This window comes from Elephas maximus, chromosome 15 (assembly GCF_024166365.1).
Source record: "Elephas maximus indicus isolate mEleMax1 chromosome 15, mEleMax1 primary haplotype, whole genome shotgun sequence".
In the NCBI taxonomy this organism is placed as follows: Eukaryota; Metazoa; Chordata; class Mammalia; order Proboscidea; family Elephantidae; genus Elephas; species Elephas maximus.
The window spans coordinates 9,013,467-9,032,758 of NC_064833.1; the positions used below are offsets into that span (position 1 = coordinate 9,013,467).

A 19,292-nucleotide genomic window follows, 5' to 3' on the forward strand; every position below is an offset into this window, starting at 1 on the left:
TGATGAGAAAAGAATGGTTGCTGCCCTCGAGGATTCTTAGCCTAGTGTGGTTTCTGCTTTGGCACTGGTAGCTCAGAGGAAAGCTCTCAATCTGGTCAGGGGCATGTGCTGGATTGTGCACTGTGCAAGGGAAGCCTTCCTGGTAGAGGAAAACCCTGAGCTGAGTTTTAAAAAAGAACAGGTTAGAAAATCTCTATTAACACAAAATAAGTTCACAAAGGAGGAACAAAAATGACATGAGACATATAGAAAATAAACAGCAAAATGGCAGACATAAATCTGACCATATTATTACATTAAATGTAAAAGGATTCAACACTCCAATTAAAAGGCAGAGGCTGTCAGACTGCCTTTTTTAAAAAAAGGACCAAAGTATATGCTCTCTGGGAGAAAGACCTAGCAATCTGCTCCTGTAAGGACTGTGTCCTAAAAAACCCTGTACAGGGTAGTTCTACACTGTCACCTGAGGTCACTATGAGTTAGAATCGACTTGATGGCATCCAACAACAACAAGTGGAATATTCTGCTTTATGTGGTGGAGGCAGTGGAAATGGGCTTCCTAGTCTAGAAAAACAGTGCTGATATGACCAGTGCAGCAAAGACTTCACTAACAGTATTCCCCCAGGGAAGTATATCAATTTATAATTTTATTCCATTTAAGAGAAGGATGTGTGGAGGGCTTGTTTAAATCCTTTTCTTAAAATAATAAAAATAAAAACCTTAAAAAAAGAAAGAAAGGAGAGTATTTGGTTTTCTTGTGGGTACAGACAGCTCTCCTGTTCCAGGTGCCCCCAGGGAGCTTCCGAGAAATTTTGCTGTCGCCTGAATTGCCTTCTCTTCAGAGCTGTCAGCTCAACCACTTTGGAGCAGTCTTCCTGAAAGGTGGGAGTTAGGAGAAGTGGCTCCACTACTGTTTAAATTGAAAAAAGGAAGCCTTAATTAGCCAGGCACTGGAGTCATTCCCACGACTTCAGGGAAGGCAAGTGAGAGACATGAGTGGAGGCGAGGGATGAAGATGCATCCAAACGCTGGACCTGGGATGCTCCTGGGAAGGCGATCACACTGCTTCTGCTTGACCTCCCACCCAGGAGCCCAGGGACTCTCCATGGATGACCCCACAAGGCTGAGCCAACAACATCCATCCCACACCCCCAGCTAATCCTGGGGTTTTGCTACAATTCCAGTCTGGCTTTGACTCCAGGCTCCATCACCCATTAGCTGTGTAACCCAGGGCAAGCCCGCTGACCTCTCAGAGTCCCAGTTTCCCACCTTAAACTGGAAACATTAATCCTAGCCTTGTAGGGCTGTAGAGACAGTGAAGCCAGGTGAAGTATGCCTGATGCCTGAAACATACTAGATGATTTTAAAATGTCAGTTCCACATCTCCCCAGCTATTTCCCCTTGCACCAACAGCCTCCTGAACCCAAAGGAAAATGTATGGAAAGAAAAGGAGATACTCATATGACAGTACTTTGAGGTCGGTTAAACTCCAACGGGTGAAGTATAACCATCATTACTACTGAAGAAAGCCAAATGGAAAGCAACAGACATTACACAGAAGCAAACTGCAGTGGCTTAGAAGCCTGTTGTGTTCATTGTCTCGCGTGTAGATATAGCACTGAAGCACTTTAGCAAAATTTATTTCATCCGTGCCATAAGTAATACCAATATTTCCTCTGTCTTACAAATGAGGAAACTGAGTCCCAAATATTCTAATGGCTTTCCCAGAGAGCCTCAGCTAGGACTCAGGGGGATTGGAAACCAACTCCATGTTCCTGGAATGTGATACTCCTTCCACTCTGTCACACTCTGTCCATGAACACTCCAGACTGTTTCAGACGGGACGGAATCTATCACAGGTGTCCAATCCCTCTCCCTATGTGCGCCCACCACAGAGCCATCACACACACTCCCCTGACCTTTCTTAGCATTTCTAAGTTACCAGGGCGGTTTCAGCTGCACAGAACACTATTCAAACTCAAACCAGTAAAACACTCTCCTATACCTGGGACGTGTGGGCCTGGTCGGGCTTTAGGCATAACTGGGTCCAGGTACTCCACGGATGATATCAGCCAGGCTGAAAATGAAAATATCACAGACTTCTACAAGTTCTTTCATTTCCAGTCTCACTGCCTTCCTCAGCAAAGCCCGTATTTTCTCAAATCTTCCATTTTGGACAAAAACGGTCTCGGCAGCACAGCTCAGTTCCAGGTAGAGCCTTTACACCTGTGAGAACTGCCTCGCAGTGGTCACTCCTCCTGAGATGCCCACCCCAGCCCTTTGTCTTCCTTTCTAAAGTTTACCTGTCACTCAAGATGCAGTGCCAGTTCCACCTCCTCCATGATGCCTGCATTGGCCCCTCCAGCCTAGGAGCTCTGGTCTTCTCAAGTTGTAGAGTGCTGATATAGGGTGGGGTCTAGTGGGGCAGGACTTGAGTTTTTCAGCTTTGAGAGAAGCTGTTACTATTTGAAAGTTGCCTGCTGCTTTTTCTGTTTTTTAGTAAACACAACAAATCCTTAGATAAACCACTTTAGTGGTCCCATAGTTTCGTGCATATAATGCAAGGAGGAACAGTATTCCTAAGTCGGAGTGAACACCGCCACAACTGGTTCGGTTATTGTCGTGATGATTAAACTTTGAGAGGTTTTTTTTTTTTTTCAATTATGGGTTCATCTCTAGATAATACCATCTACAAACAAGTTGAAATCAGGTATATCCCTACATATACTTTTAAAATAACATAATGTACACCTGTACATGGGATGTATAGGATATTTGTTTACAAGTATCTAGCTACACACTAATAATAAACCTTTTCATTTCTATTTTGCTAATCACACATTTTAAAATTTTAAGAACTCTGGTTCTTTTCCAGAGTGGCCATTTTAAAATTTTTATTGTGGTTTTGTTCTGAAGGTATTTTTTTCACACTATTTTTAAGTTCTCTTTTGTTTTCCAATTAACGCTATTTCTTCATGGGTCGGCATGGAGATCAATGGCCACTCTGTTATTCCAACAGTTTCCACAAAATGTTCGGTGACTCTTGGTCATTTGCACAAGCTGGACTGGAGTTCCCCAGTCCAATGTAGGATTCAGCTGGGCCAGGTTCTCTGCCAGCCTGTTCCCATCAACTTGTTATCCATAAGAAATGTCTCAGTGCTCTAACCCACTGGATGAAACCCTTCTTTTTTTCCAGCTCTGCTTTCTTTTAAGGTTGTCATTCTTCTGTCATTTCAGTGGTGCTTGTGAGGGAGGTAAACTTGACTCCCATGTTTTATGGTGACACGGTGGACATTCCCATTTTCACAGGTCCCACTAGCATTACACAATGTCCCCTTGCTTAGAGAACACTGATACCTCATGTTGACGCAATGGTTTACATAGTACTTTACCAGATGTAACACTCACAGCAGCCCTGGGAGATGAGTGTGATTATCCACATTTCACAAATAGGCAATGGAGGCTCTGATCCATTGACTTTTCCCAGGGGATGTGTCTTGTGAGTGAGAGAGCCAAGACTCAAACACTATTCTTTACCTCTCAGGTCTGTGTCTCTTTGCATTTAGTGTAGACCTCACACCTACAAGGGGAGTATCACATCCCCTTCTTAGTTTTCTGACCCGCCCCAAGAAGGTGGGATCCTGTTCTATGGCAGACACTGGTGTGGCCCATCCGAATCCCTGGAGATCTCTTTCTGTGTGTACTCCCTTCCCAGACTTTAGTGTGCTTTTTGTTTTCAACCCCAAACCTGAAACTTTCCAAAGATCTCCTAAGGGTACTGGGGCCACTTTGCCCCGCGTTGAGGAAAGCAGGAAGAGTCCGGGAGTTCATATCTCCCCATGTGGTGGCCTTAGCCACTGAGGATGCTGCTAGAATATGAATTCCCAGCACCCTTACCCCAAGCCTGAGATGTAACTCACACTCCAGAACCCTCTGTGGGATCAGGCCTAAGCTGTCCCCCTCAGAACTTTGCTGAAATTGCATCCTTGCTTGGCTTCCTCTCCTCCCTACCCTGCTTGCCCTCCCCCCACTGGCTTCTGAAATTACATCCTTAGTAAACCACCTGCACACAAGTCCTCGTCTCAGTGTCTGGGACATGGGACCCTGACCCAACACACCTCCTTATTCCAAAGCCTACTCACTGGAACTAGAAATACCCTGACAAAGGAGAGATGGTCAGAGCAGACCACCTCTCCCCAAATCAGAGGCAGCTTCTTTCCTGCTCCAGGTCCTCGGGCTTTCTGTGAAATGACGCACTACTCTACAGTGGCAAAAACCATTCTCCAACAGAGCCATAAGGGGCCAGGAAAATCCCAGGATTGCTGGCCCCAGGTCCACCTACGAAAGTGTAGTACACAATGTCGTACATGATTTTTCACAGGGACCCACGAATAGTTCTAATTCCCCTCCAATTCCATCTTTCCTGCTGGCTCATGCCTGAAATTTCACTCCCAGAGTTTTGACTGTTGTTCCAACAAAAACATCCTGTTTGGAGTCACACTTTAAACTGTTATCTCAAAGCTGTCACGCTTTAATTTGAATGAAACATCAGTTTCTTCATCTATAAAACAAAGATAACACCACAATCCCAGGGCGTGGAGTGAAGATATAACGATATGAGACATGTGAAATGGCTACTGAGGGTTATCGAAATTTAAGAAACTGCCCTTGTCTCTACGGTTATTTTACCAGGGAGATTTTCTAGGATGGAAGAACCATAACTCTTGGCCCTACAGGCTGACCAGTTTTGCTTCTCTGAATCTCAATTTTTCTTATGCCAACCATCCACCTCTGGGGCCACATCCTTTCTTTCAATGATCTCCTATCATTGATTAAGCTACAGTCAAGGCACTGTCAGCAAGGGTTGTAGGATGCTGCGTCTCTTCACGGTCTATGTTGGTTTTGAGGGCACTCAACCATCATAGCCTAGACTCATCAACCACAGCTTCTATTGTACCCTTTGCAAGTATACGCCTTACCCCTTCCCCTCCTGCTAAAAGACTGGGAGCAAGCATGGCATGGCAAAGTAAGCATGGACACCAACAGACCTGGGTCCTGACCCATCTCTACCACTACATTATCTATATAACCTTGGGAAGGTTAACAAACCCCCTCATTCTCAATTTTTCACCTATTGTTTTTGCTGTTGTTAGCTGTCAAGTAGACTCTGGCTGATGGCAGCCCCACATGTGCAGAGCAGAACTGCTCCATAAGGTTTTTCAATGGCTGTGACCTTTTGGAAGCAGATCACCAGGCCTGTCTTCCAAGGTGCCTCTAGCTAAGTTTAAATCACCAACCTTTCGGCTAGTAGTCAAGCACTTAGTTTGTGCCACCCAGCAGCTCCTTTCATCTATATATACCATACCCATTGCCATCAAGTCAATTCCAACTCATAGCGACCCTATAGGACAGAGTAGAACTGCCCCACAGGGTTCCATAGAGTGGCTAGTGGATTTGAACAGCCTACATTTTGGTTAGCTGGCAAGCTCTTCACCGCTGCGCCACAGTAGGGATAATCTATGACTTCTAGGTTTAATGTGAGAATAAGAGGTAATGCATGAAGAGGCAAGCACAGTGCCTGACACATAGTAGGTGCTCAGTTAGTTGAAACAATCACTCTGATAATGATTTAAATCCAGGCTGCATGATTTACAAGTTCATTTCTTCATTTGAAAAGTACGGGTTGCATGCTTATTTCACAGGCTGCATGCCAGGATCGCAATGACAGTCATATTAGAGATTCGTGACATCAGCCCGGACTGGGTGCTTGCTAGTAACCAAGCACAGTGCTTGATGCTGGTACAATAGATATGAAAGTAAGACTAAGTTCCTGGCCTTTAGGAGCTCAGAAATTGTAGGCAGCAAATTATCATGGAGTGAGAGAGAAGAGAGCACCAGAAGGCATGGGAACACGGGAGGGGGACCCGGGAGGTCAGAGGCTTTCTAGAAGGTTTACTATCTGAGTCCAGACTGGAAAAACATGTCAGTTTACCCAAGGACCAAGGGAGAAGAAATGTTTTCTAGGCAGATGGTTGACAAGAGTGGGTCATATTGAAAACCCAAACCAAACCCATTGCCTTCAAGTGTTTCCGACTCATGGCCACCCCATGTGTTACAGAGTAGAACTGTGCTCCATGGGATTTTCTTGGCTGTATATCTTTACAAAAGCAGGTTGCCAGGCCTTTCTTCTGTGCCACCACTGGGTGGGTTTGAACTGCCACCCTTCTGGTTAGCAGTCAACACTATTAGACGACTATAAATTGGCCAGCACGGCTGCTGCTGAGAGTTGGGGTAGCGACCCAGTGCCCGGCTGACCACAGAAGGTGTCAGTGAAGGCTGGTGGCCCTCCCTGTCTCTGCCCACTGGGACAGCAGCACCAGGCCCCCGTGTGGCTGTCTGCCCTACCCACAGCCACCACAGAGCTGCGCTTGAGGCATAAGCTGGCCCATCATCACTGCCGGACTGAGCCGTGTCATCCCCTATGGATATGACATCCCTCCTCCTGTCAGGCCCTCCAAAGTGACTCCCTGCTGCTGGCGCTGACACAGCCTGGGGACAATTACAGGGTAAGAAAGACGCCTCGCCGCGGGGCTTTCAGAGCAGACCATTATCCTCATGTAACATTTATATTCCCTTTGTCCTCCGCGGCCCTGTGACTTCAGGCCCGTGATTAGTCAGTCACACAGGGTTATTTTTGCTGAAGAGGCTGGGGCAGGAGAAAGTTTCTGGATGGCTTTATTCTGCTCCCTCTTCAGGTCCCTTTATTAAGCCATCCCCTGCTCCCACCCCACACCACCGTCATGATTCCTGTGACGAGGGTGAACGAGAGGAGAGAGGCAGCTGACTTGTATGGAGCCACCGTGCATGTCAGCACCATGTGACAGCTCATGGAATGCCCATGGCCACCTTTGAATAGATGTCCTCATGGTCCTTTACACACAGGGAGACAGGCTTAGCACGGCGGAGGGGTTCGCCAAAGTCTCAGAGGTAAAGCATAACAAAGCTGGCTTAGTGAGCCTGACCCGAAAATGCAAGTTACCACGCCTCCAACCGGTGTCTCCTGAGTCCCAGCTGCCTGGCGGGATGGGAGGAGTGCATTTAGCTCTTGAGGGAATCCTTCTGAAGGCCACTCCATGGCTCATGTGCCTCTCCTTCCAGGACTGAGTGAGCAACCATGCTGTGAATCGAGCCCCAGAGTGGTTCCTGCGGGCCAGGTCACTCGTGAAAACCCCATTTCACCCCTACACAATCCTATGAGATGCAGCTTGTCTTAGTCTCCTAGTGCGGCTGTCACAAAAAGGCCGCAAGTGGGTAGCCTTGAAGAACAGAAACTGATTTCAGTTCTAGAGGCGAGAAGTCCAAATTCAGGGCATGGTTCTCAGGGGAGGGCCTTCTTTGTCTCTTTCAGCTTCTGGTAGCTGCCAACAATGCTTGCATCCCTGGGCTTGTAGCTGCATCTGTTCTGTGTCTGTATTCACATGGCATCTTCCCCCTGCACGTGTCTCTGTGTCCATTCTGCTCTTTTTATACCTCAGAAGTGATCAGATTTAGGGCCCACCCTACTAAGGTATTGCTTAATTAGCATAACAAAAGAAAACCCCTATTTCCAAACAAGGTCATATATACAGTTAGGGACAGACTGCCCGATAAGCAAGGTATGCACAGGCTTACTTGTGCTTACTTACTTACTTACATGGGTTTCACCATCTTTGATGTGGTAAAAAACAGGTGAAGTTGTGCATTACAGGTTAGTAAGTAAACAAAAGCGAGCTGTGCGTACCTTGCTTATTGTAAGCCTGCGCATACCTTGCTTACTGGGTAATTTACCCGTTTACAGGGACCAAAAACCAAAACCTGATTCTGACTCATAGTGACCCTATAAAACAGACAGAACTGCCCCATAGGGAGCACACTGCCACATATTTCTCCTGAGGAGCAGCTAGTGGGTTTGAACCATCGACCTTTCATTTAGCAGCCAAGCACTTAACCACTGTGCCACCTGGGCCCCTTATTTACAGGTACAAGGGTTAAAATTTCAGCATATATCCTGGGGAAGACACAATTCAATCCACAACATGGCTCTTTAAACATGAGAAACGAAGGCTCAGAGAGCTTGTCACCTGCCCGAGATTATTTATGCAGTTAGCGTGAGGCAGGGGGCGAGGAAGCCCAGGTTCTTTCCAACCACAGAAGCATTTAATCGCAACCATGTGCTTCTGAGAGCTCCAAGCTACCTGACCTCAGACATGTCTCTCATGCTCCTGGAACTCCAGTTCCTCACCCGGAGAATGGGGAAACGCCAGGTCCATGTAAGAGCCAAAATGAAGCAACAGTTAGCAGAGTGCTGCATTATGCAACTCTGATGGGACCACAGAGCCTTCAAATTGCACAGGGCCTGGCTAGGTCCTGTGGGACATGGAGCATGTTGAGGCAAGATCACCTCTGCCTTTTTTCTGGAAGCTTCCTCCTCTGCTCACTCCCTTCCCAGCATCCCTCCACAGAAGGAAGAAGGGCCCACCTGATTGGTCAGTGTGGTGTCTTCACTGGGTCACATTTCACTCATGGGCAGGGAGATGGAGTTAGAGGTACTGACCTCTCTGCTCCTTCCTCAGACTGGGCAAAGCTGGCCCCTCCAGACAGGCCCATCGTCCTCTTCATTCTCTTCCCCGTTGTGGTGCCAGGCTAAGGGGCACTTGAGAAAAAGGAAGAAGGAAGGAAGGAGAGAAGGGAGGGAATGAGGGAGGAGAGGCAGAGGGAGGGAGGAAACACAGAGGAAGATAGGAAGGAAGGAAGGAGGGAGGGAGGGAGGGAGGGAGGGAGGGAGGGAGGGAGGGAGGGAGGGAGGGAGGGAGGAAGGAAGGAAGGAAGGAAGGAAGGAAGGAAGGAAGGAAGGAAGGAAGGAAGGAAGGAAGGAAGGAAGGAAGGAAGGAAGGAAGGGCCAGAGTAAATGAGACATAATGAGGGAAGGAAAGTACAACGTGAGATGAAGTCACAGGCAGGTGGGAGTCAGCTCATGTAAAGACTTGTGAGGCATGGCAAATAGTTTAAGTTTTAAATGCTATAAGGAATTACTGGAGGTCTTTAAGTTGGCGACTGAGGTGATCTGATTTACATTGTTTATTAAGAGCACTGGGCCTGCTCTGCAGAGAACAGGTTGAGAAGGCAGTAGAAGCAGCACAGAGACCAGCTGGGAGGCTACTGTAAAGCCACAGGGTGTGATGGTAGAGTCTGGGGCGTGGGCAGCAGCAGGCGGATGAAGAGAAGTGGGCAGATCCAGAATCTCTTTAGGATAGAGCCTATGGGTCTCACCTATGAGCCAGACATGGGGGTGAAGCAGTGAGATAAATTAACGATTCCTGGGACTTGGGCTTGAGTGATCAGAGAGGTGGTGGTGACATTTACCAAGATGGCAAAAGCTAAGGGAGGAACAGCTTTGGAGAGAGTGAGAAAATTAAGACTTTTTTGATGTATTAAGTTGAGATGCCCGTTAGTCATCTAAGTAGAGATGTCAAGGAGCAGGATATATGAGCCTGTAGCTTCAGGGATGTTAGTGCTGGAGATATAAATTTGGAAGTCATTATCATGAAGATGGTATTTAAAGCCATGGAAATGGATGAGGTCACCTAAGGAGAGTTAGGTAAAGAAGAAAAGGGAACCCAGAACTGAGCCCTAGAATAGTCCAACATTTAGATCTGGGAGGAAGGTGGGGAAGTCAGCAAAGAAGACCAAGTAAGAACACCTGGGAGGTGGGGGCGGGGAGTGCTGTCAGTGAAGCCAAAGGTTGTTTCAACAAAGCAAAGTAACCAGCCATGCAGAATGTTACTAGGAAGTAAAGGTGATGAAGAGACCCTTGGGCCTGCTAGCTTGGAGGGCATCAATGACCTCACAAATAAGTTTCCGTAGAGTGGCAGGGTCAGATTCAGCCTAACTGCCACGGCTGGCGAGGAAGTGGGAGATGAGGCAGTGAAAACGATGTTAAAGAAGTTCTATGACAGAGAGCAGAGAAAAGCGACAGAAGCTAGTGGGGAGTGTGGGTCAAGGAGGGTTTGGTAAAGGCGGGAGATATTAGAGGATGTCATTATTCTGAAAGTGGAAGTTTGGTCCTTGGTTAAAGCTGGGAAAGTCCATCCATTGAAATAGGGGGAAAGGAAGAAAGTACAGAAGCAGATAGATGGGGGGATCAGTGGATTTGGTGGTGGGAAGAAGTAGGATTCCCATCTGACTGCCTCTGATCAATGTAGTAGATAAACCAACCAGCTGAGCTTAAAGATGGGAGAGGGTGGCACCTGAAGATGGCTGGGGGAAGCTGCTGAAGGGAAGGGGCTGAGGGATGCAAACGCCAGGGGGTCACATGGGATGTTTCTGAACTCTGCCTCGGGACTTCTGCCAAGAATGCCTATCCCCCAGATGTTGAACTGTCTCCTTCTCACCCTCAGGTCCCAACTCAAATGTCTCCTTCCAGAACCACCCTGTGACACGCGGCACCCACCACTTCTGACCCTCCATTCTACTTCATCACAGGACTTAATTTCTCTCTCTCACTGCCTTAAGCAAAGCTTGTAATTGTTTGATTTATGTGTTTACTTGTTTATTTGCTACCCCCACTGGAATCCGAGCTTCTAAGCTTGGGACCTGTTTCTTGTTTTGCCCTGCACTCCAGCATGTAATATACACTCAACAAACATTTGTAATAATCTAAATAAACGAGAGGAAGGCTGTGACGTTCCTAACTTGTGTGTGGCACGTCTAAGTTCCCTTTCCCTTTAGAGGCTCAAGCCCCATCACTCTTCCTCACTTGCAGTCCCTATGGTCCACACAGGAGATAGGTACTTGAGCATTAAAGAGTATGATGTAGGCAGACATGGTGACGTGGATAGAAAACAAAACACAAAAACACTGCCTGTGCGATCCAGAGATCGGGTTCAAGCCCCAGGTCTGAAGCTGGTTCTCTCTTTGACCTTGTGGTATTGCCCCTCTTGTCTCCCTGGGTTGTGTCTACTCACCCGTTACATGTGAAGGCTGGATAGATCTGTGGTTCCCAAGCCTTCCTTTTTGAATCAGCAGAATCCCTTGGACAAAGTCTCCAGGGCTGGTCTGAGATTTCAAAGAGATACAGTGGAGCTGGTCTGGTTGAGAGGATGATGGGGTCCAGTGCTGCCATTGACTTAGATGCTCCCTGGGCCTCACAGTGGTCACTAAGGACTCTCCCATGTACTGTGGCTCCAAGGTTTGTAGTTTGAAAGCTGCTGTCCTAGGCTCCTGCAGTGCTGTCACTCCTGGGCTCTCCCCAGTGAAGATGCCCCGGAGGTACAGTTCTCCGTGTCCTTCAGCCTCCCAAAGAGCCTGTCTCCTGTTGATGGAGCTCGGCCCCAAGGCCCCTTTGGCTGGGATGTTGCTTTCCTGGTGATCCTGATGGATGTTGACAGCAATTAGCGCAGAGAGAAATTTCCCTGTAGAAGGATGGGAACATTTATTAAGCACTTCACACCAGGAGGCAGAACACAGCACAAAATTCATTAGTATTTAGGGCCAGTACACTGTCCCATTGTTACCCAAGGGTTACAGGGAAATCCAGACTCCATAAATAAGGGCTACCAGGCCCTTTTAAATCTTGGCTTGTACCAGAGTGGAGCTGCCACCCCTTTAATTTGCAGTTTTAGTCCCTGGGCATGTCAGGGCTGATATGAGTTTAGGGTTTTTATTAAATCAAGCACCTGTCAGGTGGAATTTTGGCACACTGTGAATGGCATGGCCAAACCAGCCATCAGCACATATCCAACATGAACCTCAGCTACAGCTTCTCAGTGGACTGGCCTCTTTGGCACCCCAAAGGCTTGGTTTTGATCAAATCACATTAGGGGTTCTTAGCATACCAAAAGACTGGTATTTTGCACGTCTCTTTAATCTCTTGTTCCCTACCCGCACTAGTGTTCATGAGTTATTCCACGAATGTGTGCTGAGCACCTTATATGTACCCGAGACTGTGCTGGACCCTGGGGATACAGAGCTATTTTATTCAGGTCTAAATGGTGTCTGCCCTCCAGGAACTCTCAGTCTTGGCATGAGGGTGAGGTGCAAATAGGAAATGGACCTTCACAGCAGAGTATGCTCCTCGTTGGGGTAAATGCCTGTGAAGCAAGAACACAGGAAGGTGGGAACCAATGGGCAGCAGCAACTCGAAACATTAGACGGGAAGCTTAGGGGGCAGTGAGTTGATGTTAATGGGGGAGGAACAATTTGGAAAAGGAGAGTGAGGATGGTTGCACAACCTGAAGAATGAAGTCAATGTCAATTAATTGTACTTGTAGAAATTGTTGGATTGGTATGTGTTCTGCTGTGTGTATTTTCAAAACTAACAACAAAAATAAATTATTTTTTTAAAAAAAGAACAGAGGAGGGGCACTGACTCCAGCCTCAGAAGAGTTCACGAGAACTGCTCAAAGCAAGACCACTTGAGGAAGAGGCAACCCCAGGGGAAGGCATTCCCAGGGGTGAGAGCTGCATCATGCACAAAGTCACAGAGGAGGAGAGAGGAGGGTGGGCTCAGGGTACTAGAGTGGTTGGGAAAGGTTGGCAGGTGGAGGGTAAGTGGACTCAGAGAGGGATGAAGCCAGCAAGTCAGGCAGGGGCCAGGTCACAAACACCTAGAGGCTTCGCTAAGGAATTTAGGCATCAGCCTAAAAACAAAGGGGAATCATAAAGTTCGAGTGTGCTATAAATGACCAGCCTTTTAGTGTGGAAATAATCATTATAACAGGACTCTTTTAGTTGCAAGTAACAGAAACGCAACTCTAGGTTGACTTAAAAAATTTTAGAGATTGTATTGGCTTTAGGCATGGATGGATCCAGGCCATCAATGGGTAACATCGGGACTTACTCTCTCCATGTCTTGCTTCTCTGTTAGGCTCGCTATCAGACAGGCCCTCTTCTCATGGTGCCTGCTGGCATTTATGGCTAACCTAACAGCTGATATTAACTAACACTCATTAAATTCTTATACTCTCCAGACAGTATTCTAAATATTTTCTAAACATTCAATCCTTTAAACTCAAAACAACTCCATAAGGTAGGTGCTACTTTGAATCCCTTTTAACAGATGATAACGTTGAGGCACTGAGATGTTAAGTAACTTACCCAAAGCCACAAAACTTTAAATGGCAGAGTTAGGATAAGAACCTAAATTTGGCCCACACCACTAACCAGCTCCTTAAACCTCCTCCTTACATGGTCCTTGCAGCTTATAATCTCAGAAGAATGCCCTTGTTCCTGATAGTTCCAACATAAGCCTTGAGATGACATTTCATTTGACTAGTTTAAGACCCATGCTCGTCCCTAAGCCAATTGCTCATTTTAACTTCATATTTATAGTAGAAACTTCTCAAAAGCTGGAACCGTGCCTGTCTTTGATGTTAGCTCTACTTTGCAACTCACGAGTTGGAATCGACTCAATAGCAATTGGTTTGGTTTGGTTTTTACTCTGACACCAAATACAGTGCTGGACACATGACCAGGGCCAAGTACATGCATATTGAGTTAAATTGAATAATAAATATCATAGACTTCTCCCCTAGCCGTAACGGGAACAGGTGGGCTGGTTCCCAGCATGTTACTCATTAGCTGCTTCCAGGTATACCCATTGGCATTCAGTCCTTGCCGACTCATAGTGACCCTATAGGACAGAGTAGAACTGCCCTATAGGGTTTCTAAAGTTGTAATCGTTATGGAAGCAGATGCCACATCTTTCTCCCTAGGAGCAGCTGGTTGGTTTGAACCAACGACCTTTCAGTTAGTAGCCAAGCACTTAACCGCTGCACCCGCAGGGCCCTTTGCATCCAGGTATAAACCCCAAAACAACCCAGTGCCGTTGAGTTGATTTCAACTTATAGCGACCCTATTGGAAACCCTGGTGGCGTAGTGGTTAAGTGCTATGGCTGCTAACCAAAAGGTCTCCAGTTCGAATCTGCCAGGTGCTCCTTGGAAACTCTATGGGGCAGTTCTACTCTGTCCTATAGGGTCGCTATGTGTCGCACCCAGGTATATCCACCTAAATTCAATTGGCTCTCACCACCGCCAGAGCACAGCCATGTATGCATCCAGCGTATTCTCCTCAATGCGGTCACACAGAACTAGGTTTAAATTACGGTGACTGGCCGAGGTACCTTCTGCACTCAATTCACAGATACGTTCCAGGCACCTGCTACGTGCCAGCACTGCGCTAGCCACTGGAGACCCAGGATGACTGAGGTAAATAAGGTCAGTGCCCCCTTGGAGCCTATGTTCCAGCGGGAGAGATAAAGCAAACAGTGAATAAAATGGTTATTCCAGATTCCTCGTCTACAAAACAGGACAACCAGACCCTCCTCGTAGCGCTCAAGAGAGGACAGAAAAAGACAGGCCAGGAAAAGTGCCTGTACAATACCGGCATGTAATAGGAACTTCAGAAACTGTTGCCCCTTTCCCAGGTCTGACTCTAAGGGTTTCTTGGGAAGGGGGTGGGGCAGGGGCGGAGACCAGAAATGTACTGTTGTACAAAGGAGACCTGTGAGAGCCGGGACTCATGGAACCGCCCTGTTTTCTGGTCTCACAAATCTTCAGCCCTTGATAGCGTGCACTCTCACCACTTTTCTATTGCACTCTATTAGCAGAAAATATTTGAGTTTTCCTTCTCTGACAGGTTTCCACCTTACACAGGTTCCAGCTTTTGAAGATTTTACTGTATTATATTCCAGGTCCCTCTCTGCTCCTACCCTGTCCAGCTCTCCAAGGGAAAGAAAAAAAAAAAAAAAAAACCTAATCTGATTCGCAGCTTCCAGGACAAAGGGGGTTTCAGGGTAGGGCTACACAAAGCAGTTTTTTTCTTCTTCTTTGCATGAGTCCAAAGTGACGAGAGCTTACTAGCCCTAACCACAAGTGCCCTTGTCTCTGTCCCGCTGGAGCACAGACTTCTGCCTCGAGTTCCTTTTCCCCAGTATGTTGGAGCTGTCCCCCACCCCACGGTTTGCTCACTGAGGCAATAAGGCAAAGTTAAGGGGCCGGACTGTCAGGCTCAGTCCCCTCCTTCTGTATGACTTCAAGCAAGTTACTCAGCCTCTCCACACCTCTATCTTCTCATCTATAAAATGAGTACAATCATAATGACTTTCACATCAAAAGGGAGCAGAGAGGCGCCTTATAGATGGCCGAGCACACAGTAAGTGCTCTGTAACTACTTGCCCTTGAGTTGATTCCAACCCGTGGCACACCCATGTGTGTCAGAGGAGAACTATGCTCCACCAGGTTTTAAAGCCTGATTTTTTGGAAGTAGGTCACCAGGCCTTTCTTCCAAGGTGCCTCTGGGTAGACTCAGACCTCCAATATTTTGGTCAGTAGCTGAGTATGTTAAGTGTGTGCACCACCCAGGGACTCCAAGCACTCTGTAACTGTTGGCGTCTTCTACTTGAGCAGAGAAAGGAAGCTTCTTAGGCTCTCAACCCAGTCAAAACCTGTTTCATTTATCAGCATTCAGCACTGGGCTTCCTGTCGAAGGCTCAGCCAACAACGCTGGTTACTTTCCCCTTCCATTTTCCATGCTCGTGCATGTCCTTGCCTCCTTGGCAGTGGTCTAGGGTTCCGTTTGGTTATTCCTGGATCCCATCGAGAAGCACTCCAGTCTCAGTCCGACTTCTAACACAGCCCTTTATCTCTGTGATTGCAAAGGCTTGGCCGTGGTTTCTCCTGTTAGAAATCCCTGGGTGGTGCAGAAGATTAAGTGCACACCTACTTAAAGGTTGGTGGTTTAAACCCACCCAGAGGTACCTCAAAGAAAGGCCTGGCAATCTGCTTCTGAAATGGCACAGCCTTGAAAACCCTATGGAGCACCGTTCTGCTCTGCACACATGGGGCCGCTATGAATTGGAATTGACTCAGTAGCAACTGGTTTGTTTGGGTTTTCTCCCCCTTCTGCTGGGAAGCCTTCCCGTCTGAGATTTGCCCTCTCTCTACAGCCTTTGCTTGGACTTGCAGCAGAACAACAAAACAATTGCTTATGCTTTTCAGACAAGGCCCCCAAAGCTGTTCGGAACTGCCTCCCTTCCTCCTCGCCCCCCTGCTCCTCCTCACATGACTTCCCCAGGCTTGAGGCAGGAAAGCTCCCCTGCCCAGCACTCTGTGAACTGCGGCACTGCCTGAATTAATCAGGGAGGCGGATGGCGGCCATTCAGCCTGAAGGCCACCTGTGTTCCAAATTTGAAAATTCGCTTGGGAAAAGCAGAGATCCCACGGAGAGTCAATGGATTTTAGTTCACTGCACATTGCTTTGGGCAAATAAGCAATTTTATTTCCTTTTCCCCGTCCCCTTAAAAACATCAATGGAGTGTTTTGTGGTGTTGCTGACAGCACATGTCACTTCGAAGCTGGAAATAAAATCTTCTTTGGAGCTATTTATAACTGACTGGTGAATGGAAGATAGCGGGAAGGGAGCTAAGACGAAAGCCAAGACTCCTGGGGAGGGCTGAGCACCAGCCCCTCCAATTCCTACCAGTGTGGTACTGTCGAAGTCACCTCGAGTCCCTGGACCCCAATTTCAGCATCTGTAAGGGAGTGGGAATGGCCCTGCCCTGCCTGCCTGAAGAGGGTATGAGGAAAGGGGGTGGAGGAGTGAGGAAGGTGGAGCTGCAAGGGAAAGGACAGGGGGCAGCTGGGTGTTTTGCAAGGAAGAGGGCGTGCTTTACAAAGTGCTCCTGCAAGAGAAATGGCAAATTGTTGTTATTGTTGGCTGCCATCTCCACTCAAGGAAGGAAACATTCCCAGGGGGTAGTTGGGGGTTGTTAATCTGGGGTCTGGGCTCTAGGAACAACCTGTAGTTGTATGCAAATTGGTGTAGTACACCATGCATCTCTCTGGAGAAGGCCTTTAGCTTACATTAAAAGGATCTCTGACCCCAACCAGTTGCCCTGGAGTCCATTTTAACTCATGGCAACTGTGTGTGTGTCAGAGTAGAACTGCGCTCCATAGGGTTTTCAGGGGCTGATTTTTTGGAAGTAGATCACCAGGCCTTTCACGAGGCGCTTCTGGATGGACTGGAACCTCCACCCTTTTGTTTACCAGCTGAGCGCATTAACCATTTCCACCACCCAGGAAAGGTTAACCTCATTCTAGGGGGTGGGGTGGGGGCCAGCCGGGCTTGCAAACTCAGATGTCCACTGACCCAGGCAGGTAATGGGAGGGAAGCTGGACGAGTCGAAGAAGCAGAAGAATCCATGGGGACCATGGCAAACTGGGAGCTCCTGCCTAGCAAAACGGGGTGACCACCACTCAGCTCCAGGAGATATGGACAACCAGGAATGTGGGCTCAATGGTTCCTGACTTTTTTCTTTTAATGGAAATCTAGGTTTTTGCTTACAATCCTCTACTCTCCTACCCCTTTGGCTAGTTCAAAGTTTTAAGAACTGTTTGGGTTAAACAGAGCACACCTGCAGGCTGGCTTCAGCCTGAACTCCATCCACCACCATGGAGGTTCTGTTTTGGAGTCTCTCAATGAGAAGCTCACACAGCTGCTCAGGGAGAACCCCACAAAAATGGCCACACAGGGACACTCCCAGTTACAGGACTCAGTGAGTGTGAGCCCCACCAACTCCTTCTCCCCAGGCCTCCATTGGATCTCTTTCCAAATTCCCATCCACTGACCTTCAGAGCCATCCCCTGATGCAGCCCCTCTTCTCCAGTCTCTCCGACTCCACCTCATGCATGACCCACACAATCACAGTGGCATCAAGCAACAAGCATCTATTCCCTGCTCAGGGGTCTTCCTGTTGGCTGTGGATGGGCTGGTCTAGGCTGGGCACTCCCGCCCCTCTCAGCATCATTACCACACGGCCAACTGGTCCCTGGCTGCCAGTCTTCCCCTTCTTCAGTGCATACAGGGATCATGAGAGGTGGACACCCCTCCTGTCTCTGCCACAGCCACAGACGGACACCAAGTCACTTCTCTTCCCTGGACCTCAGTTCCCAGTTTCCACTCAGTTTCAGGGGTCCTACCACTCACCTGGAAACCCTGGTGGTGTAGTGGTTAAGAGCTATGGCTAACCAAAAGGTCAACAGTTCAAATCCACCAGCCACTCCCTGGAAACTCTATGGGGCAGTTCTACTCTGTCCTACAGGGTCGCTGTGAGTTGCAATCGACTCGACAGCAATGGGTTTGGTTTTTTTGGTTTACCACTCAACAGGAACTCTGAACCTGACTCCAAAACTCATCAGTGGAATCAGAATCCCTTCTCCCTGCCTGGGGAGAGGTGAGGGATTGCAGACATAGAGAAAGATGCCAGACATGTTTCTCCCAAACTTTTCCCTTTTCGGGGGTGAGCTTTCCCTCCCCCCACCCCACCCCCATTGAAACAAGAATAATAAGCATTCTCCTGCAACACAGGCATTCACTATCTGCTACAAGACAGGAAAGCAACTGCTTACCCTTTTCAAACAAGGCCCCAAAGCTGCTAAGAATACCCTATAGAGAAATACGTGGAAGAGAATTTCACATGCCTACAGAATCCAGACTTCCTAGGCCCACTGAGACTGGGGAATGACCAAATCTACCGCCCTGAGATCATCTTTAAATCCTGAACCTAAACTATCCCCTGAAGTCATATTTAAACCAAACAACAGTTTAGCTCATTTAGTAAAGAATGTTTGGCTTTAGCATTGCACTTTTACAAAAAATGACCTGTATGAGATGAAATTGACAATAGGAACTCTAAAGCACAGATGAGAAGTTTAGAGGCAGTGAGTCTAAGTTAATGGCGGTGAAAAATTTGGGAATAGATAGCAAGAATGGTAACACAGAGGCGGGGCCAAGATGGCGAACTAGGTGGACGCTACCATGGATCCCTCTTGCAACAAAGACTCGGAAAAACAAGTGAATCGATCACATACATAACAATCTACGAACTCTGAACAACAAACACAGACTTAGAGACGGAAAACGAACAAATACGGGCAGACAGCGACCGTTTCCAGAACTAGGAGCCAGCCTACCATGCAGGTGACCTTCGGAGCCTGACCTGGGGCAGAGCCCAGGGGGGCAACGGCACAGACAAGGGGCCCAGCCCTACCCCCCGAACCCATCCCGGGAGGGAGTCTAGCTGGTTGGCACGGGCGGCGTAGCAGTGCAGCCGGAGGGAGAAGCACCCGGGAGGCAGTGACTGATCTTGGAGCGGGGAGAGCAGCGTCTCAGACAGGGAGCCGTCCCGCCGGGAGTTTGGCGGGAAGCGGGCGTGGCGCGAGCAGGGGGATCAGCTACATTTCCCTAAAGCGACCCC

The 19,292-nt window shown here is 47.9% G+C and overlaps 1 long non-coding RNA gene across 3 annotated transcripts in view; it reads right to left on the reverse strand.

Moving 5' to 3' along the window:
* The window catches only part of LOC126058536 (uncharacterized), a 336,683-nt gene that overhangs the window by 209,560 nt on the left and 107,831 nt on the right, over window positions 1–19,292 (reverse strand). For all 3 annotated transcript variants that reach the window (XR_007513246.1, XR_007513245.1, XR_007513247.1), the window contains exon 2: window positions 11,004–11,450. This is a non-coding gene — a long non-coding RNA (uncharacterized LOC126058536). The remainder of the gene's footprint in view (window positions 1–11,003; window positions 11,451–19,292) is intronic.